This window comes from Typha angustifolia, chromosome 12, assembly GCF_048772165.1.
Source record: "Typha angustifolia cultivar Huaian chromosome 12, ASM4877216v1, whole genome shotgun sequence".
Taxonomy (NCBI): Eukaryota; Viridiplantae; Streptophyta; class Magnoliopsida; order Poales; family Typhaceae; genus Typha; species Typha angustifolia.
Window position 1 is genome coordinate 5,956,746 of NC_133250.1, and position 24,025 is coordinate 5,980,770.

The window sequence follows — 24,025 nt, forward strand, 5'->3', positions numbered from 1 at the left end:
TCATCTTTAAAAGAGAAGGAAAGAAAAAAAAAAGACGAAAAAAAAGATAAGGAAAAGTGATGGTGGCAACGTTGGAAAAAAATCATATATATATATAGTTATCAAAATCGAACCGAACATTGATCCGGTCAAGAGTCAAGTCAGTAGAGCCTTATTTGCTTTGAGTTCAAAGAGGGTCTTTGAATTGGTTTAAGGATCCCTAACTTGATTTAATAACTATACATCAAATTATTTTTTCTTTCCTAATCTAGTTTAGAACCCACTCCCAAATAAATACTAATATATAAATTTTAGTATTATTTTAAAATAATTTTAATTTTATCATTAACATGACTTAAAGCTATTAACATTATATCATATCAATCTTATCTCTCCTCTCTCTTCTCCACTCTCTTCTCCTCTCTCTTCTCCTTTCTCTTAAAAGATATTCACATTTTATATAAAATATATTCAATTGAGTCTCTCTCCTCTTCCTACACCATATTAGCCAGCAAATATGCATTTAAGTCCGTAAATTACTCTTATAAACACAATTAAGTTAATAAATATCTACTTAAGTATACAAATTACTATTATAAATACCATATAAGTTAGTAAATATGCACTTTAAGCCTACAAATTACTACTCTAAATACTAAGTAAGCTAGCAAATATGTACTTAAGTCAGTAAATTACTAGTATAGATATCATATAAGCAGGCAAACATGCATTTAAGCTCACGAATTATTTATTATAGACACCATATAAATCAACAAATATACGCTTAAACCTATAAATTACTATTATAGACATCATACAAGCCAGTTAATATGTATTTAAATATATACTTAAGCTTGTAAATTGTTATTTTAGACACCATATAAACTAACAAATATTACTTTAAGCCAACAATTAATTATTATAAATATTATATAAGCCAATAAAGATGCACTTAAGTCGACAAATATATATTATAATATTATACTATTCATATATTATAATATTATAATATTGGTATTCCACTCGAAACCCACCTCACTACTCGTAATCATCTTTCTTTAAAGAGAGAGAGAGAATGTGTGTAGATTTGGGCTGCGACGGACTTCGGCGTTGGCGGCAAAAGAGTGCGACATAGGAGGAAGAAGAGAAAGAAGAAAGGAAGAAGGAAGTAAACAAAAAAATGTCCGCTGCTATACGTAGTAATGCAGTAGTAGTAAGGGACAAAACTAGGGAAGATAAAAATTGCATCGAGAACCGTGACTTTAAGAGAATTTTGAAAAATAATAATTTATTTAGATAAGCATGAGAGGTAAGTTTTCTTATTCATTTTTTTTTATTAATTCAGAAAAAGAAATTTTATCTGTTAAAAAATACGTAAATAATTATGATTTCTTCTATATGTAAATTTTATTCGTTCATTAAAAATAGTGATAACTAGACGTTCATAATTATATTTTATTGATTCATTAAAATTTATTGGTTCATGTAAATATTTATTTACTATTAGTATTCATTATTAAGAATGAGAAATTTATTTTTAGAATAATCTTTTTTAGATAATTAGATGGATTGAATTTTTAGATATTTACCCTATTTTGCTTTTAGTAAATTAGATATAAAGATATTAGAGTGTTGTATGAGTTTAAAATTATTTGATTCAAAAAACTGATACGATCTCCCGTTAGGCTAAGGTTCGATTTCTTCCAATTTTCTGATCTGGACTACATTTGGCATGAAACTTTGTAATAAGATCCTGAAAGATACCACCGTCGGATCGACGTGAAATGTGGATATATTGTAGCCCTAGAAAATAACTTTCCAACAAATCAAGTTTCAAGCGAATCGAATGTGGAGATCTCAAGATATCGTTCGATTAATGGACGAACGTCAAGGTGGTCTCATCAGGAACCGTGGATGGAGGCACGAGATCCTAGATGATGATGGTTGGAGAAGAACCGGCGTTAATGTGATGGCAGCAATGAAAAGTGGTGGTGGAAGGGTTATGGTTGATGGAAGGGTTAGGTTAAGTGTTGAATAGATTGGAAGAAGGGGGAGGAGAGGGCCGCCCCTAAGGGTCTAGAGTGATTGGCCGGTGAAAGAAGGTTAGAAGCGGCGTCGCCGGGGATTGAGAGAACGAGAGCGAAGAAGACGAAGGAGGCAAGGCAAAACTCAATTCTTTAATAATGACTCCCTGGTTGGCATCCACATCCCTTTAGAGGCTAACCAAATAATTCAAAATTAACCCTAAACAATACATTTTCGCCGACCGCGTTCGAACGCGCCCGATCGCGATCAAACGCACCGAGTTCGCTCTTCTCTGAATTTGCGAACGCAATGCAGGTATTCAAACGTGCGATCGAACGTGCCTATTTCCCACTTCTCTGGATTTACGAACGCGATGCAGACGTTCACAGTGCGTTCGAACGCACAATGCACACTCTCACAACCACATTCATAATCGCGTTCACAACCGCGTTCGAACGCACTCTACCCGCGCTCGAACGCGACTTATAGAAAACTTATTTTCTTAGGAATTAATCATTAAAACAAGAAAACAAGGACACTCCTAAAGTGTATCCATACTCGAGACGACATTAGTGAAGTCCGAATCGTATCAATCCACCACGCTTCCGCAACCTTGTCCTCAAGGTTTGAAATTTAGGAAGTGATCTTTGAACTTTGACTCCAGCTCCTCCATGGTATGATCTTCTGCTTTGATTCCCCACATATCTAAAAATAGAGGAAATGTTTGTGCTAAAAAAGAGGCAAGCTCACTTGTGTCCGGTTGGCGTGAAAGGGCATTGGCCGCTCGATTCTCGATCCCCTTTTTGTAGAGTAATTCGTAGTCATACCCAAGGAGTTTCGTGACCCACCATTGTTGGGCTGGGGTGTGCACACGTTGCTTCATGAAGTAGGGTAAGCTACGCTGGTCCGTGCGAATAGTAAACCGTTGGCCAATCAAGTAGGGTCGCCATTTAGTGACGACGTGTAAAATCGCTAGAATTTCGTGCTCGTAGGTGGATAGCTGTCGCGACTGGTTTGACAATGCCTTGCTCATATATGCCACGGGTCTACCCTCTTACATTAAAACTGCTCTAATGCCCTCACCCAAAGCATCGCATTCCACCACAAAGGCCTTGCTGAAATTCAATAGTACTAGAACTGGAACGGTAGACATAGTTGTCTTCAAGGCTTCAAAAGCCTCCGTCGCCTTGCCCGTCTATTGAAACCCACCTTTTCTGAGTAAGGAGATCAGTGGGGTAGCAATTTTGCCGTAGTTGGCAACGAATCGCCGGTATTACCCCGTCAACCCAAGGAATCCCCTCAATTCCCGCTAGTTAGTAGGAATCGGCCAGTCCACCATATTCTTGATCTTGCTTGAATTGGCTTTCACTCCTCTTGCTGAGATTATATGCCCCAAGTACTCCACTCGTGACTCTCCCGAAAGACACTTGCTCATCTTGACTTTTAACTGGTTTTGTCGCAAGATTTTTAATACCTCCCACATATGACGTAAGTGCTCGCTCCAATTCCTGCTATACACTAGAATATCGTCTAAGAAGACAACCATGTACCGACGCAAGAGCGAGCGGAAAAGATCATTCATCAGTCCTTGGAAGGTGGCCGGTGCATTGGTGAGCCCAAACGGCATGACTCGGAACTCATAGTGGCTATTGTGAGTTCGGAATGTCGTTTTGTGCACATCTTTCGAGTCAACGCGGATTTAATGGTACCCCGCTTTTAAGTCAAGTTTGTTGAAGTAAGCCGACCCTGTGAGTTCATCCAGCAACTCCTCGATTACCGGTATTGGATACCGGTCCTTGACAGTAATTACATTTAAGGCTTGGTAGTCGACGCAAAACTGCCAACTCCCATCTTTCTTCTGAACCAGCAGCACCAGCGACGAGTAGGCACTTTTACTTGGTTGAATAATCCCTTGCTCAAGTATTTCCACTACCAATTTACTGATCTCTTCCTTCTGGACATGCAAGTACCGATAGGGCCGGACATTTGCTGGTTCAGCCCTTAGAATGATCTGGATGCGATGGTCGTGCCGACGGGTCAACGGTAGTCCTCGGGATTCCTCGAAGAGATCCTTGAACTCCTATAGCAGCTTTTGCATGTCAGCGGCTATTTCCCTTGGTGGTGGATGTTTGAGTTCAACAACAACTATTTATAATAGTAGAGCTCGGTCCCCTGCACAAGGAAAGCCCACAAGTGGTTGCAATGTTGGCCCTTGCCATAGTTGATTTCCATCTAGCAGCACCCTTCGACCATTCCTCTGAAATGTCAGTGTGAGGTTTGAGAAATCAAATGTTACAGGCCCCAAGCTTTGAAGCCATTAAGTCCCCAAAACAATGTCGGCACCTCGCAAGGCCAACAGATAAAGATCCAATGTAAAAGTTTGGATTTGCACCTTCAATTTCATACCTCCATAAATAAAATCCGCTCGCAATGTGGTGCCATCTCTAATCGTCACATTGAACCCTTCCGTGGGTTCCGACTCAAGCCCAATCTTCCTAAAGAGCCTCTTATCAATAAAGTTGTGGGTGGACCCGGTATCGATCAAGATTCTCACTATGGTTTTCTTAACTACTCCGTTCACCCACAAAGTCTTTGGTGCAGCTGTCCCCAAATAGGTGTGGAGGGAGATTTCGGCTATCATGTCCTCCACAGGTTGCTCCTCAGCTTCTTCTCCTTGATGTCTAGCCACACCTTCATTTTCAGCTGTAAACTCATCCTCAGCCTCCTCCAATCCGTCGATTAGCATCACTGATCCCATCGGTTTAGCGCAGCGATGCCCGGGTACAAACTTCTCATCACAATGGAGGCATAGGCCTTTCGCTCTTCGTTCCTCCACTTGAGCAGGTGTGAGTGCTCGTCCCAGATCTCTAGGTGCATACTTCACATCTCGGGATGGCTTCAAAGGTGCTCGAGGAGGCACCATCGCAGCAGCGGTTCTCAGTACTCCATTAATATTTTCCACCGCTATGGTTGGTTGGGCTTGATTGCGGCTCCCTTGGCTCGTCCAACTCTATTTCATGTGTAACTTTATGGCCCTATGTTTGTCTTCCATAAGCACTGCATCTTCGAAGGCCTCCTTTAAGGTTATAGGCCTTAAAACCCTCACATTGGCTTGTATGTCTCCCCACAGTCCGGAGATGAAGGTGCTGCAAAGTTGCTGATCCGTCCATGGTGGATGACATCGGCTACTTATCCTCTCAAATTCTTCTTAGTATGCCCCAACCGTGGTCTTTTGCATTGTCTTTGAGAGGAGAGCATCAAAGTCTTTATACCTCGACGCTCTAAATCGCTATGTGATATCGACGCAAAAGTCAACCTAAGTTTTGATAGCCTCAATGGCATTGGCTGCTCGAAACCAATGAAGCGCCGCATCCTCAAGGTGGAAGCTCGCAAGCGTCACCTTGTATTCTTCTGCCGTACCTTAGTATGCGAAGAATTGCTCTACCTTATACTACCAATCGATTGGATCACCACCTTTGAACTTAGGGAATTTGAGACTCACGATTTGTCCACGGATGCTGTTGTCTTGTTTTGGATCATGTCCAAGTCCTTGTCTAACCGGAGGAGGATGCACCATGAAGGGTTGATGATCCCTCCTTCGATTTTGATTAACTCACCATGGTTCCAGATCGTATTGACCCACCCACAGATCTTGATCTCCAAGGTAATCACCATAGTGGTTCACTCGTCGGATGGGTTCATGGAAGTAGACTCGCGTTGTGGGGTCGATGGTGCGTTCCCATTCGCCATGGCTTCCCTCGTAGCCCGTAATTCCCACATCATCTCCATCATCATCTAGTTGTTGATGGCCATTTTTTCAGAAAGAGACCCCAACACGGCTTGAATACTAGGTTCTTCCATATTTCGATTAGATCGGGCAGTTCCACAGGTGGAAGTCCCTGCAACCATTTCCCCCTCCTCTATTGGAAGAATCTCTTCTTCATTATCTCGCCGTGCAGCCATGGCTCTGGTTGTCGTCATAGGAAGCGCATGCCCGAGGAATAGTGGCTCTAATACCAAATTGATACGATCTCCCCTTAGGCTAAGGTTCGATCTCTTCCAATTCTCTGATCTGGACTAGATTTGGCACGGAACTTTGTAATAAGATCTCAAAAGATTCCGCCATCGGATCAACATGAAATTTGGATATGTTGTAGCCCCAGAAGACAGCTTTCCAACAAATCAAGTTTTAGGCGAATCGGATGTGGGAATCTCGAGATATCGTCTGATAGTGGACAAACATCAGGGTGGTCTGATCAGGATCCGTCGATAGAGGCACGAGATTCTAGATGATGGTGGTTGGAGGTAGACCGGCGTTAATGGGGTGGCACCGGTGAAAAGTGGTGGTGGAAGGGTTATGATTGATAGAAGGATTAGGGCAAGTGTTGGATAGATTGGAAGAAGGGGGAGGAGAAGGCCGCCCCTAAGGGTCTAGGATGATTGGCCAGTCGAAGGAGGTTAGAAGCGGCGTCGCCGGGGATTGAGAGAACGAGAGCGAAGAAGACGAAGGAGGCAAGGCAAAACTCAATTCTTTAATAATGACTCCCTGGTTGGCATCCACATCCCTTTAGAGGCTAACCAAGTAATTCAAAATTAACCCTAAACAATAAAATTTTGCCGATCGCGTTTGAACGTACCCGATCGCATTCGAATACGCGATCAAACGCACCTATTTTCCACTTCTCTGGATTTGCGAACGCGATGCAGACGTTCACAGTGTGTTTGAACGCGGCGTTCGAACGCACAATGCATACTCTTACAACCACGTTCGAACGCACTCCACTTGCGTTCGAACGCAACTTATAGAAAACTTATTTTTTTAGGAATTAAACATTAAAATAAGAAACAAAGATACTCCTAAAGTGTATCCATGCTCGAGATGACATCGGTGAAGTCCGAATCGTATCAAAAACATTGACATCTATGCATTATTTAATTTATGTATAATGAATTCTTTAATAAAAATTAAGAATCTAGATGTAAATGATCATAATTTAATTTGCATTGATTCAGTATGAATTATACCAGCGAAAGAGATAATTGGAACCAAATTTGAGAGATAAGTCTAGTGAAAGAATTCTTGGAATGTAACGCTGCACGTCCAATATGAAATTTTATTAGTTTGTGGAGTATCCAAGATAATAATTTCAATAGATATAAATTTTATTTTCAAAGTGATTTATTCATAAATGCAAGTTATATTGCAATATTCATAATTCATGCATTTTGAAAAACAAATTCTGAAATGTATTTATTTTGAGAAAAATATATATATGAGTTATGATCCCTTGTGCACTATATTGTATTTATCATTTGTTGACTTTTCTATCATTAGACATATTCATAGACAGAGCGAAATTATTTGCTGAGCGTCGAGCTCATAACATCTATTTTTTCAGTAGCAGATTAGAATAATTGAAAATTGGACTCTGGATATGAAGCTCTAGATTAAAATCCTTCGTATAAAAGTCTACCTATTAGCTTTAATTATTTAAAAAAATATTTATGTTAGATTAGTAATTGTTGGGCCTTATGAATTATTTGGGTATTATTTTAGTTGGATTAATTTTGAATTAAAATTTTTGACTTTATTTCAATTATAATAAATTTTGTTATCATTGACTTTATGTCTCTTAGGATTGTTTTTCGGACTACATGACCTGTCATGTCTCTAAGTGGGGTGCGACAATTAAAAGTATCAGTGTTAGTGGGGTGCGACAATTAATAGTATCAGTGTTAGGTTTTTAAATATAACCAATAGAGTCATCTAGAGGTTGGTCTCATAGTCCAATGTATTGAATTACTAAAAGAAAGAATATAAAGAGAATAAATTACTTTTGAGACTAGAAAAGAAATGTATTATTATATTTATTGCTTGTTTGCCTTTATTACTTTAGAGACGAACAATGCCTCCTAGACAAAAACGTACTATATAATATTTTTGTAGGATTGAAAGCAATATTGCTGCTAATGAAGAGTTTAGGTTTGGCCTAAACCCTGTAGATATACCATATTGCGGTAGATTATGTGCTAGTGGTTCATAAAAGTAATCTAGCACTTACTGCAACTACCCAACATGAAATGCCTACAAGTCCTACCACTAGTTTTGCGCATAGTCCATGTTTTCCAAGCTATAACGCAAACAATTAGTGATCAAGCTACATCTTCTGATCAACTTACTAGGGTTAGGCCTCAATATGGGTGAGAGTACTTTGATAATTTCTCAAAACTTCACCACCATCCTTCAAGGATTCCACTGAACTGGTTGAAGCAAAGGCTTGGCTTTTGAGAATGCAGAAGATCTTTGAGTGCCTACAATGCACAAACAAATAAAAAAGTCTACTTTGCATCCTATCTATTTAAGGATCGTGTAGAGCATTGGTGGCATTCGATGAAACGTCAATTTAAAGAAAAGGAACTTGAATTGAATTGGAACAAATTTTTGGAGTATTATCTTTTTACCCTTTGCAAGTAGAAGAAGTTAGAATTGCTCGCCGTAAGACAAGAGAATATGTTTGTAGTAGACTATAAAGCTAAGTTTGCTGAATTGTCTCGCTTTGCTCTACACTTGGTTGAAAAGGAGGAAGATAAAGTGATGGCTTTTTAGAATGAACTACAATTTGCTATTAAGGATCATGTTGTTTCTCATGAGTGTAAAACTTATGCTGAGTTGGTCACTAAAGCACTCATTATTGAAAGGCATTTGGAGGAAGCTAAGTTGGAGAGAAAGAGCAAGAGCAAGCCAAAAGGCAAAACCCAATCCTAACCCAAGCCTAGGTAGCCGAGCAAACTAATCAAGCAAGTCAAAATATGTCAAGCCATCTGAGTAGTGGCAATAGGCAGAAACCCCAATGACCATGCCCAAGATGCAAGCTGATGCATTCTATAGGAGTTTATTGAAATTGAGTACCGAGTGTTTGTTTCGAGTGTGGAAAGATCGGTCATATTTCTTGTCATTGTCAAACACCATTAGGAGGGAGTTTAACACCTTAGAACTAGCAATATCAAACTCAAGGACCCATTAAAAATCTTAGAGCACAAAGTTATAGATCATCAGTTATCTTTGAGCATTAGAAATCTTTAGTCACCTTTGGAGCATAAAAAATAAGACCCTCAAGCTCAGGGCGTGTTTATGCTTTGACCCGAGAGGATGTTGAGTACTCTCCATTGTAATTCAAGGTACACTTTGCATATCTTCTATACCAACAAAAGTATTTATTAATTTTGAAGCTGCATTTATAAATAAATTATCTATCACACCTAAGCTTATGGATACCTATTCAATTTTTCTATACCAGTAGGAAGTACTGTATGTTTAGACTATGTATGCAACTCCTACATGGTGAAACTTGAGGGCAAGAGCCTTCCCATGAATCTTATATATCTAGAGATGAATTACTTTAATGTCATCTTTAGTGTGGATTGGTTGGCTACGCATCATACGATAGTTGACTATAGGTAAAAAAAAAGTTATTTTTACTCTACCTAGTCAACCTGAACTTTTTTTTTCAGGGAGAAAAAGTGTTCTCGAATAAGCATTATATATATGCACTTCATGATAATAAATTACTTAGAAAAGGTTATAAGGTCTACATATCATCTATTGTAGACATGCAACAATCAATACCAAGAGTAAATGACCTTTCAATTGTGAGAGACTTTTGTGATGTTTTCCCTGAAGATCTTCTTTGGTTACCCCCAAATCATGAGATTGAATCCACAATAGATATGACTCATAGTACTGCACCAATATGTAAAGCCCCATACAGAATATCACTGACTGAACTGTGAGAGTTGTAGACTCAATTGCAAGACGTATTATACCTGGGTTTTATTAGGTCTAGTGTATCACCTTGGGGAGCATCGATAATATTTGTAAAAAAGAAAGATTGCTCTTTGCATCTTTATATTAATTATCGTAACCTAAACAAGGTCACAATTAAAAACATATATCCTTTACCTCACATTGAAGATTGATTTGATCAATTGCAAGGAGCTAAAGTTTTCTCCAAGATTGATTTGAGATTTGGCTAGTACCAATTAAAAATCAAGAAGGAAGACATTACTAAAATAGTGTTTAGAACTCGTTATGGTCACTGTAAATTTTTGTTATGCCCTTTAGACTCACTAATGCACCAACAACATTCATGGATTTGATGAACGAAGTATTCAGGCCTCAATTAGATAATTATGTTGTCATCTTCATTGATAATATCTCGTTCTATTCTAAAAACAAGGAGGAACATGAGGAACATTTGAGGACAGTCCTTCAAACTTTGAGAGAGAAGAAATTATTTGCTAACTTAAGAAAATATGAGTTCTGGTTGGATAAAGTATCTTTTTTGGGTCATGTGATCAGTAAAAAAGGAGTATGTGTTGATCTAAAGAAAAAAATTAAAGTTGTAGTGGATTAGCCTACACCTACCTTTGTAACAGAAGTCGTAGTTTCTTGGGATTAGCTAGATATTATAGAAAATTTGTAAAATATTTTTCTCGGATTTCTCTTCCACTCACACATTTGATAAAAAAAAGGGGTGAAATATAAATGGGCAGATGATTGTGAAAATAGCTTTTAGGAGCTCAAAATAAAATTTCAGCACTAATCCTTTCACTCCCAATAGTAGGTGGCAATTTCATCATTTACAGTGATGTTTCACGGTATGCATTAGGTTGTGTATTTATGTAGAATGATAAAGTCATTGCTTATGCATCCTGACAACTAAAACCTAATGAAAAGAATTATCCTACTCATAACTTGGAGTTGGTGACAATTATTTTTGCTCTTAAAATTTGGCATCATTATATTTATGAGGAGAATTATTCTCTCTATAAAGATCATAAAGGCCTTAAATATATATTCATATAGAAGAAGCTAAATCTTAGACAATGGTAATGATTGGAGTTAATAAAAAACTATAATGTTAGCATCAATTACCACCTAAGCAAAGCAACTATAGTAGCAGATGCTCTAAGTGGAAAATCATCGGTGGCACTTATTTCATCGCTTACAATTTAACATCACCTTTTAGAGGATCTTAGATAACTTGAGGTGGAAGTAATACTACATGGTATTGAAGCTTTATATGGCCAACTTATAGTTAAATCTACACTTGTAGACTACATCAAGGTAATGCAGTAAGAAGACACTCAGTATAAAAAGATCAAATAAGAATTAGAGGTAGGTAAAGTACCTAAATTTTCAGTATCTGCAAAGGGATTGCTTAAATTTTAAGGTCGAATTTGTGTTTCTGCTAATGAACAGTTAAAGAAAGAGATTTTAACTGAAGCTTATAATTCAAGTTTCAATATCCACCCTTGAAGCACAAAGATATACAGGGACTTACGAGAGCAGTTTTGGTGGAATAGTATGAAAGGAGCATCATTAAATATGTAGCTCAATGTGTTACTTGCCAGCAAGTTAAAATTGAACACCAAAGGCCTACGATAAAGTTGCAATCTTTGCCTTTACCAAAGTGGAAACGGGAAAAGATCACTATAGATTTTCTTTCGAGTTTTCCTTGTTCTAGATCTGGCAATGCCTAGTATGAACTTCCCTGGTTATGAAGAGGGTCCTCCCCTTCTTGAATGATCATAATAGCTATTAGGTTAGGCTGGTTTAGGGTAAGTATGGTAAAGCTCGCCCATGGACATCCATGTGTAAACCCAATTAAGCTTGGACATGTACCATACTTGTAAGGGTTACTTCAACATTGTTAAACATGGCAAGTTCACTTTTGTCCTCTCTGATCCCTAGCTCACTCTTATTCCATTGGACGAGTGGCATACTTTTGTGAATGTTAATATGTCCTTGCACTCTCAGAGAGTGTGTAATCTACTAAAAAATTGCACTTGGAACGAAATTTTTGATTATGCACATGTATGGGGGCAGAGTTATGTGAGAAAATCTTCAATGTTTATATTCCTCTACTGAGAGGTGAAGACTCTTAGATCTGAGCTCTAAATCCATTTAGCTCGGCTACGGTTAAGTCAGCATATACTTACCTTAAGAGTCTTAAGTCTCCTGCTCCCTCCATGTAAGGGTTAGAAGGCTCTTTTGAAATTACAACCTTTCACCCCCCAAATTAAGATTTTTCTATAGACTTACATTAAGTGGGTTGGGATTGGTTCTAATAAGGATTGTCCTTTCTTCAAGAATAAGAAAGAAACTATTGCTCATATGTTCTTCTCCTACTCTTTCACCAAGACTCTATGGAATGTGCTTAATGGAATTTGACTCATTGAGCAATTGGACCCTAGATGGGTCTTGGCTCCTTGAGAACACTTTACGACCTGGCTATAATAGCTCATTTTTAACTATTATGTCAAATATTAAATTACCAAAATACCTCATTTTTAATTATATAAAAAAATTGCCTAACTTAATATGGAATAGAACTCTAATCCTTGTTTACGAGGATTTTGAGAATCTGGCTCCTTACTCTAATGAGTTCCACTCCACCTCACTTTATCCACTAGGAACCTCTCCTCTCGGGCTCCTCAAGCTTAGCATTGATAGTTCATATTTGGGTCTCAATGATTTCAATCGGGTGGGCTTTATCTTGCATTCCCTCTCCATTAGGCTCCTCGATTATAGCCGATAGTGCGGCTTCTACACCTCCTCGCTCGCTATCGAAGCTGTTGGTCTGAGAGGTCCCCATATGCCTTCAACACTGAGGCATCTCTCTTCTCCAGAACGAGATTTGTTTGCTGCTCCCAGTGAATATCATCAATGGCTTTTACCCAACTCCTTGGACTATTACTTCTATTATTGACAATTACAAATATTTATTGTCCTTTTATTATTTTTTTATATAAATCATATTTACTACGAAACTCATAAGTCTGCATACTGACTCACAAACTCAAGTAGAAACATGGCTTTGTTATTATTTGGGAAGGGTCCAACTCTACCCTTTAGTAAATAGTTTGGCTACTCATATTAGCTACACTCTTTATAACTATGGCGCTAATTAATATATCTTTATTTCCTTAAAAAAATGAAAAAAGGAAATTTTAATAAAATTTATAATATTCCTTTTTGGCTACTTAACCAAGTAAATATGCTTTATTTTATATTATTATTTTTTTATTATCTTTAGTACTATTACTATTATTGTAATAATTATTATTATTACTATTAATTTCAATATATTATTATTTGCCTATTTAGATTTGTTCATTTACTATCTTTTATTAGTATTATTACTATTATTATTATATTCTTACCCATTCTGGGGTTGTTACAGTATGGGTACCAAATTTCAATAAATATTTTTTATAGGTATGCTTAAAATTTAAAAACGTGAAGGATAGATAATTGTTAGATAGTATATGCTAAAGACTATGACCTGAGATGAATCAAAGTTCACAGGATTACCACACAAAAATAGAGTGCATGTCACATTTAGAACAATAGTAAAGGTAAATCATTGGTATTGGTGGTATAAGTAAAGGTTCTTCTATCACTAATAATTTATTACTTGTTGAAAAATTGAAACATAATTTTTGAGTATTAGTCAACTATATAATAAAGAAAATAGAATTATATTTTTAGCACTCTTATTATAATATAAAAAACATTAAAAAATAATTCGACTTTGTTTATTGCATATAGATTAGAAAATGTTTGCATTGTTGATATTAAAGATATTTTTTTTAATATCAAATATTTTTTTGCTATAAATGATAATGGTTTTCTATGATATAAAATACTTGCTCATTCTAGTATGGATTTGGTTCCAAAACTTATAAAATAAGAGCTAGTTATTGATCTTTCAAAATTTAAATTTAAAAAGAATAAGTTTTATGATGCACGTCAAAAAAGAAAATAAATGATCCTTTCTTTCAAAATAAGAATGTATTATGTGGGTAGGTGAGGTGATCTTAGTATGTTTGCTTGCTGCTATTAGTTTTGATATGACAGGGTGTCTACAAATATTTTGTGATGAAGCTGAGTCACAGGGGTTTTGTTAAGAAAAAAAAAGAGAGAGAGTAAGAATGTGATTTCTAATTATTGTATATGGACTCCTAGTCTCGATGAAAAATAATATATATATTTGTTATTATCAATAATTTCTTTAGATTTACTTGAGTTTTTTTTCTTTCTCATAAAGAAAAAAAGTTATATGCTTTTATTAAATTTTGTAGAAAATAGTCGAAACGAAAAGTATTTTCTTGCTTCTCGTATTAGAAATTATCATGATAGAGAATTTAAAAATAAAAAATTTATAAGTTTTCTCACGAATATATAATAAATTATAATTTATTGGCTCCTAGAATTCTTAACAAAATGATGTTATTAAGAGAAAAATTAAGACTCTTGAAGAGATGGCTAGAATCATATTTTGTGAAAATGATTTGTCAAAATATTTTTAGTCCAAAGTGGAAGAAAACCAAAATTTTAATTATTTTTATGCATTTAATTGTAAATATTATATTTTAAATAACAATAAAGATATCCTTAGTAAATTTGATGCCAAATTAGATGATGTTATTTTCTTGAATATCCCACGTCTTACAAGACATTTAGAATTTTCAAGAATTTTTTATACATGTATATTATGAATCTATCAATATTTCTTCCAAAAATATTATAATTAATGATGATGATAATGATATAAACGTTGAGCATAGTAAAAGTAATCAAGATGGAGAAAGAGGATCAAAGAGTGAAAATCTACCGGAGAAAAGTTAAGTGCTCAAATTTTTTAATAAAAGAGATGATGATATTAAAAATAATGCTCAAATTTTACGAAAAAAATGGAGATATGCTTATAATCATTAAAAGATCTAATCATTGACGGTACTTTCGAATGTATAAAAACTCACTATCACTTCATAATAATTATAATAATTATAATAATTTTATTTTCTCTCCAAAATATAACCAAAATATTTTTAAAAAGTGGAATCGGATAAAATTAGATTTTGGTCACCTCGCCACGAGGGATCGAAGTGCCATCATCGTCGAGGCTGCCGCACCCGACGACTACAGAGGAGGGAGGCAAGAAATTAGTGATGGTGAATAGGCCGCTCCTAAAGTCATCGAAGGAGGAGGTGAGGCGGCTGTGATGCTGCCGGACTTGGTTGACCTGGTAGAGGAGGAGGTAGCGGGTCCCGAGGAGGAGGTGTGGCTGGCGGCTCGATCTCCCCAGCGGCAGCGACAGCAACAGAGACGATGGCGTGGCTGGCCTAATGAAACACCCACTTTCAAAAATTACGTGTCCTTCACATGGAGAGTTCCACGTAATTCTCACGTGACTTGTTAGTGAAATAATCTCATAAAGTATCTGGATAAGTCTAGAAATACTATAGTAATCCAAACAAATAATCCAAAGTTACAATTATCACATGCCTTAACAAGCCTCTAGGAATACAAGTCTATACACAAATTTTAAACATAAAAACCCTTATAGGGGCTAAGTCCAACTAGGAACAATAGAATAAATAATACTAATAGGGAAACGAATCTACTACTCCTCGATATCCACATCCTCCATAATTAGCTCTAAAATATTTCCACCAAAATGGCGGTGAGCAAGGAGCTCAACAAGTATAATCCAATAGTAATTTATTAATATTATATTACATAATAAATAAAAATGCAAATCCATAATTATGAACATATTAAGGAAATGTGTATAGTATAATTTTTTTTAATAACTTTCATCATCATAGCTCAATATACATAAAAATCTACACAAAAACCGGGTCACTAATGTCATATCTCACAAAGTAACATAGTATCGAGGGGGACTGGTCATCTAGCGATATTATAGCTCATACAACATATGGCCGGTTATTTGTGGCCATTAGACTAAGGACCCCCAGTCGTAGGCTCATCAACACCGCTCTAGTAAATTATCGTACAGAGCAAAATCATTACTTGTAGCTGAATCATCGCACAGAGCAGAATCATCACATACGGCGGTGGGCAAGAGCACACAGCTCGATAGACGCCTTGACCCTGCGTCCTCGGGTACCGCTAAAACTATAACTCTACCTCTTAATCATCTTTACTAATATCATACTAGACTAGTCTCCAACTAGGGCAGTATAATCACCTGAATGCTCCACCAGCTAACGACCTCAGGTGTAGACCGCTAATATAATACTATATAATACACTCTACCCTTAACCTCGGGTTGAGTAAGTGGGAGGGGCACTGTCTAGTTGGGACTCGACTAACAATGATACATGCATGTGGTCCCATGACTTCTATTATTTATTATATCATGATCATCAAAGTAGCATGTATTATAAACAATGCATGGAGCCTATCATACATGTGCAATAAGTAGTAATTTATGCAAGTAAGAATTGATGTGTAATTAATACAAGTAAGAAATGACATGTAAATGTTATAAGTAAGAAATGGCATGTAATTAATGCAAGTAAGAAATGACATATGTATACATTATTCGTAGACTAATATAGGATCTAACTCGCCTGAGATATCTCTGGAATCCGTCTCACTCTCCTAATCAGTCGGCACAGGCTAGGCCATGTGTGAGGCATCACAATAGACCTGATAGCCCACTCTACTACAAGGCACTATGAGAATAGGTGCAGAAGTAAGTCTCCTCTTCAGCTCTTGGAAGCTTTCCTCACAATCATCCATCCACACAAAACGCTGGTCCTTCCGAGTCAGCCTGGTAAGAGGGTTCGAGATTTTTGAAAATCCCTCCACAAAGCACCGATAATATTCAATTAGTCCAAGAAAATTACGCACCTCTGCCACGATACTTGGCTGTTTCCAACCTAAGATTGCTGTGATTTTGGATTGGTCCACTCGGATGCCGCTCCTCATGCTCCTGCTCTGAGGCTGAATATATCAAAATATCATCAGTGAAGACCACAACAAACCGATCTAAGAATGGACGAAAGACTCGGTTCATTAGGTCCATGAAGACAGCTGAAGCATTAGTTAGCCCAAAAGGCACAACTAAGAACTCATACAAACCATAACGAGTGTGAAAAGCGGTTTTGGAGACATTCGCTTCCCTAATCCTCAACTGATGATATCCAGACCTCACATCGATCTTCAAAAAGACTTGAGCTCCATGCAACTGATCAAAAAGGTCCTCAATACGAGGTAGGGGATATTTGTTCTTCACAGTTAGCTAGTTCAGTTGCCAATAATCAATGCAAAGACGAAGAGTGCCGTCTTTCTTCTTAACAAAGAGAACTGGAGCTCCCCAAGGTGATGCGCTAGGCCTGATAAATCCCTGATCTAGCAAATCATCAATCTGTCCTATAAGTTCTTCCATTTCTTTTGAAGCCATGCGATAAGGAGCCTTGGAGACTGGTCCTGCTCCTAGAATTAGATCAATGGTGAACTAGACTCCCCTATCTGGTGGAAGCCCTCGGATGTCCTCAAGAAAAACATCCGAAAACTCCCGAACCACCAGCAAGTCAGTTAAGGCTTGGGCCCCACTAGACTCATCAGACATGATTGTCACCAACTATGGGTAGTCCACCTATCGATCCTTAAACAATCGACACTCTATGCCATAATTAAGCTGCAAAATAACTTCCTTACTATAGCAGTTAATACTGGCATGATAAGCGGCTAACCAGTTCATACCTAAAATCAAGTCAAAATTATGCATCTCAAGAGGTAAAAGGTCTGCTCTAAAATCCCATTCGCCAAAAGTCAGAGTGCAATGACTATAAATTTGACGAATCTCCAAAGAATCACCCATTGGGGTAGCTATGAGTAGAGGTTCATCAAGAGGCTCTAGGGTTATATCAGCATACCTAAAAAATGAGGTAGAAATAAAAGAATGTGTAGCCCTAGGATCGAATAGAATCTTAGCAGCATGAGAAAATAATGTCATAGTGCTTGTCATTGCATAAATAGTTTTATAAACAAAATTCTTTTATTAAGTTAATAATAATTATGACATTATTATTATTATTATTATTATTAGAAAGAAATAAGGGACAATTTGACTTCTATTTAAGCAGAATTCTTAAATTCTAAAGAAGCATATTTAATTGTTACCTGTTGCCACATCATTAGATGCCTCTGCGTCCTGCTCCGTTATGGCAAATACTCGTCTAGTACATCCGCCTCTACCTTTGCTAGAAGTCCAGGATTGCGCCCCGCCACGTCCTCTACTTGCAGCAGTATTAGCTCCTAAGACTCCAGAAATAGCTGGCATAGTCGTAGTGACTAACCCACCAGCTAATAGAGGACAACAGGGTCGAATATGTCCAGCCTGTCCACAATGATGACAGGTCACCTCTCGAGTACCGAGACTATCCCGAGATAGATGTCCCCTCCGACCACATGTATAGCAAGTCCTCTCCTCCAATGCAGGCCATCGCGTAGATCCTTCGCTACTAGTGCTGCCTGTAACCGCTGCTGGCCTTCCGCTGCTGACAGAAGGTGATGCCTTACTAGGTCCGCCCAAACTCTGTGAGCCGGATTTGCTCGGAACTGCACTAGAACTGGCACCACCAGCATAGGGGTGAAATCACGATCGATAAAAACCAAAGGTTCCACTCCAACTCGAACCACCTCCTTGCGGATGCCCATCCAAGTAACTTGGATGTCTGGCCACTCGCTCCTGCCACTGAGAATGCTCCTCTAGTAAATCTCTCTCGGCTATCCCTACGTTCTCCACTAGCTCCGCATAAGTTAGGTTCCTCGCCATACTCACCTATTTACGGATCTCAATCTGTAGTCTCATCTTGAATTGCTCAGCTCTAGCAGCATCATCTAGCACAACTCTAGGGCAAAAATGGGATATGGTATTAAACATTTCCTCGTACTGAGCTACAGTCATATCCCCCTGTTTTAACTAGGTAAACTCCTGTGTCAGCTCAACTCAAAGGGATGCTGGGAAGTACTTCTGATCAAAGGCATATGTGAACTCTTTCCATGTGATGTACTCTCCCATAGGCTGGTTTGGCATCAAGTGCTCAGTGGCCTTCCACCACTCTTTCGCCTCCCTACGGAGAAGAAAAGTGGCAAAAGTCACCTACTGATCCTCTGGACACCTGAAAGCGGTCAGGATCTTCTTCACATCCATAAGCCATCGGTTTGCCTCCATGGGATCAATCGTGCCACTAAACACCAGAGGATTAAGTTGCATAAATCAGTTTAGTGACTATGAAGATCCCCCTCCAGCTTGCTCGGCTGGGGTAAGATGCTCAGACGATCCACCCAACGTGTTTGTCCTAGCCGCTATCGTGCGCTCACGAACCAGCTCCTCAATGAACCTATCATGCTGTCTGACCAAACGCCCGAGGGCCTCCACGCTGCTAGCTAAAGCATCAACAGCCGACTCATCAACTGGAGCAGAAGCTCTCTTAGAAGTAGTCGCATGGATCAATCTAGCGCGTTTAGGTGGCATTCCTATTAAGTTCAAAATAATTTATTTATAATTCAAAAATTATACCTACATGTCACTAACATCCTTATGTCCAATCTATCATGATCTTTAAACTTCCTAAATCAATATGTGGACTGTACCCTAGAGAACTTGTCAGATTATGGTAAACCTATGCTCTGATACCAAGTTGAAACACATACTTCCAAAAATCATGTGTTCCTCACATGGAGAGTTCCACGTGATTCTCACGTGACCTGTCAGTGAAATAATCTCACAAAGTATCTGAATAAGTCTAGAAATACCATAATAATCCAAACAAATAATCCAAAGTTACAATTATCACAGGCCTCAACAAGCCTCTAGGAATACAAGTCCACACACAAATTTTAAACATAAAAACCCTCGGAGGGAGCTAAGTCTAACTAGGAATAATAGAATAAATAATACTAATAGGGAAATGAATTTGTTACTTCTTAATATCCGTGTCCTTCATAATTAGCTCTGAAATATTTCCACTAAAATGACGATGAGCACGGGGCTCAGCAAGTATAATCCAATAATAATCTATGAATATTGTATTGCATGATAAATAGAAATGCAAATCCATAATTATGAACACATCAAGGAAATGTGTATAGCACAATTCTTTTTTATAATAACTTTCATCATCATAGCTCAATATACATAAAAATTCACACAGAAACTGGGTCACTAATGTTATATCTCACAAAGCAACATAGTATCGAGGGAGATTGGTCATCTAGCGGTATTATCGCCCATACATGCCTAGCGATGCTGCATATGACCGGTTGTCTGTGGCCATCAGACCAAGGACCCTAGTCGTAGGCATATTAACATTGCTTTAGTAAATTATCGCATAGAGTAGAATCATTACTTATAGTTGAATCATCGCATACGATGGGTAAGAGCACACAGCTCGATAGACGCCCTGACCATGCGTCCTCAAGTACCGCTAGAACTATAACCCTACCTCTCAATCATCTTTACTAATATCATACTAGACTAGTCTCCAACTAGGGCAGTGTAATCACCTGAATGCTCCACCAGCTAATATCCTCAGGTGTAGACCGCTAATATAATACTATATAATACAATCTACCCTTAACCTTGTATTGAGTGGGTGAGAGGGGCACTGCCTAGTTGGGACTCGACTAATAATGATACGTGCATATGGTGCTATGACTTCTATTATTTATTATATCATGATCATCAAAGTAACATGTATTATAAACAATGCATGGAGCCTATCATACATGTGCAATAAATAGTAATTTATGCAAGTAAGAATTGACATGTAATTAATACAAGTAAGAAATGACATGTAATTATTGCAAGTAAGAAGTGGCATATAATTAATGCAAGTAAGAAATGACATATGTATACATTATTCGTAGACTAATATAGGATCTAACTCGCCTAAGATATCTCTGAAATCCGTCTCTCTCTTAATCAATCGGCTCCTCCTGAATTTTGAGATTCTCCCCGCACAGTAATGGGTTTAATAATTTATAGATAAAATAAACATAAGAATGATGAACTTATAGAAGTAACTACCTTGTTGTATAAATTAAATTTGATTTTCTAGGTCCGAGTAGTTGACTTGGTTTTGTATTAATTTTTTCCTATTAATATATTATTTTGTATTAATTTAAAATGGTCATTTATGGTAAAATTAGAGTCATTCACATTTGCAAGTGTCAAAGATAATTGAAAAGACTAATAAATTCAAATGCCTATTTTAATTATGTATTGTTCCTAATTTTTATTAATAACATGGTTGAAAAAATAAAATAAATAAAAGAAATGTAGTTAACAAAAGTTAAAGAAAAATAAAAGACTAATAATGACTAGGGGCTGGGCTCAAGGGTTCACAGGCTGGGCTGGGCTTAAAGCCCAGTCAGCATTAATGCTGAGGAAGTGGGCTGTGAGCCTACCCACAGTCCACTAGGCCGAAAAATGGGCTAGCTACAGGTGCGGGCCATAGCCCACACTATATCTGCCTAGAAATTGGGTGGGCTGGGCTTAATAGCCCAGTCCACCACAACAACCACTAAAAAGAGAAAAAAAAGTAAAATAGAATAAAATGGGGTGGATTGGGCTGACTCTAGCTACGAGTGTGGGCTGCGGCCCACATCGTAGCCCACAAAGGTCGAGTGGACTAGGCTCCCAATCCACCACTAGCTACGGGCGTGGGCTGCGGCCCACCCCGTAGTCCATCACTATTAGCTATGGGCGTGGGCTGTGACCCACCTCGTAGCCAACACAAGCTGGTGGGGGGTTTGATCAACCCCCACCTAGCTTAGATCCTCTCAGAATAGAGAGAGAGAGAGAGATGCTATTGCCAGTGATCCCCGTTACCGGCAGCCAAGCTCCACTGGTTCCCCAAAGTCGATGAGGTCGACTTGGGTTGCAGCCTGGTTTGAACCATCGGCCAGCGTGGCTGATGGTGAGGAATGAGGAACTCCATGGCCGGCGGCCATGGAGCTTCCTAATTCGGTAAAGAATGGGCTCGAAGCCCTTATCTTGAGTACCCACCTCTTCCATGTGAAGAGGTGAGTCAATCTAGGCTGATGAGCGAGGCTACCACCGCCGGTGGTGGCCGCTAGTGTCCAAGTAACCTGGCGGTGGGAGGCGACATGCCGGTGGGTACCTAAATTGGGTACCCACAGTAAGGGGCTGATGCAGGGAAACTTCTCGGATCGGTGAGTAGTCGACCCAAAGTCGCCGACCGACGAATTTCTCCAACGAGGATAGAAATGGATAAACTATAATTAATCATGATTTACTAAGCAATATTGAAATTAAATTAAAGGGAAGATGGAGACTAACTCAAGGATTGAGGTGAGGGGGTTTTGATTGGCTGCCGGCGCTCCGGTGACCCACTGTCCGTGATGAAGGCTTCGGTGGCTCGGAGGAGAAAAGAGAGAAAGGGGTGGAAGAGCGAGAGAGAGAGATTGCAAAGCATAGAAAAGCTAGAGGGGGAGAGGTTAAAATAGGGACGAGGCGGAGAGGGGAGCGGCACACTTCTCTCCCACCTCTCATAACTAATTGCGATAGGTGGGGGAAAAAGAATAACAAGTCAGCTCACGCGCCAAGCGCGTGCGCTATTATTTTTTTTCATGGGTGTTACACCTAACCACCGGATTGCCTGAGAAAGCTGATATCGACAAAACTGAGCTCCATGTCACTACCGAAGGATGGCGAGATGAGTAGTTATAGTGGGGGAGGAGGGAGGAAGGAGAAGGGGAAGGATATCGCAGCCTCCTTCCGCCGACAACTTCACCTCTCTTGGATGGAAATGGAGATGGAAGGAGAGCGAGAGGAGTAGTGACGGTGGGGAAGGAGGGAGGAAAGAGGATGGGAGGGATACCGCAACCTCCTTTTGTCGGCGATAGAAATAGAGATGGAAGAGAGCGAGAGGAGTAGTGATGGTAGGGGAAGAGGGAGGGAGGAGGGGAAGAGGGATACTGCAGCCTCCTTCCGTAGGCACTTCACCTCTCTTGGACGGAAATGGAGATGGAAGGAGAGCGAGGTAGTGATGGTGGGGGAGGAGGGAGGGAGGCACAGATCTTGAGGGAACGACGGTGGGGAGGGAAGGAGGAGGTCAAGTTAGTTGAGGGCAATTATGTAGTTTATTTTTTTAATTTATTTTTATTTAAAAATTAATAATGTGATATATTTAATCTAAAGTTTAGGGGTGACATAGTAACTTAAAAAAGTTTAGACAGTCTCTATAAAAACCGGATATAGTTCAGGGGGTGTTACGTAATTAACGCATAGTTAGATTTCAAGCAATTAGAATATTACTTATATTTAAATGTTTTAAAATTTTAAATTATATCAAATGACCGTTAGAAGTGTTTTTCTAAATGCTTATATTTTGAATGAAGTTCACATAGAACATCTTGCTTTTCAAATTATATTTTTAGACTTATAGAAGCTTGTATAGTTTAAAATAAGCGCCTATAGTATGCTAGAAAAGATTAAGTTTCATATTGATAATAGTTTCACAAAAGAAAACTATGTACTGCTATAAAATTAAAAAATCAAGGAGCGAAGTTACGGCTTTAGGCGAAGAGCGAAAGCGCCGCCTAAGCCCGGCTGCGTCTTTACCCCTATCCAATTATGACATACTTATTTTTTATGATATTATATTTAGTGCTACTAGTGAAAATTTGTGCAAAATTTTTTTTAAGTGTTTGTAAGATGAATTTGAGAGGAACGTGATAGGTAAATTAAAATTTTTTGCATGAACTCAAAATCAAGCAACTAAATAATGCTATCTTCATCAACCATTCAAAATACACGAGATTTGCAAAGTTTTAGAATGAAAACTGTAAAACCAATTGGAACTCCATTCAGTCCATCAACAAGGCTAGAGAAATATCATAATGGTAAGCTAGTAGAGAAAAGAAAGTACCGATGTAAGATGGATATCATATTTACTGCTTATATCTGTGCTAGATTTTAATCATGCCCAAACAATTCTCTCGCAAAAATTATAAAATTTAGAAACATTTAGTTCGAGGTATTAGTAATTTGGAGTTACAAACCTGTCCTCGGGCTTAGAGTTTGGAGTCGGGCCAAGCTAAGAGAGGCTAAGCCCAAAGGAATTAGCGACGAGTCAAGCTCAAGTCGGCTCAATTCACTAGACGAAC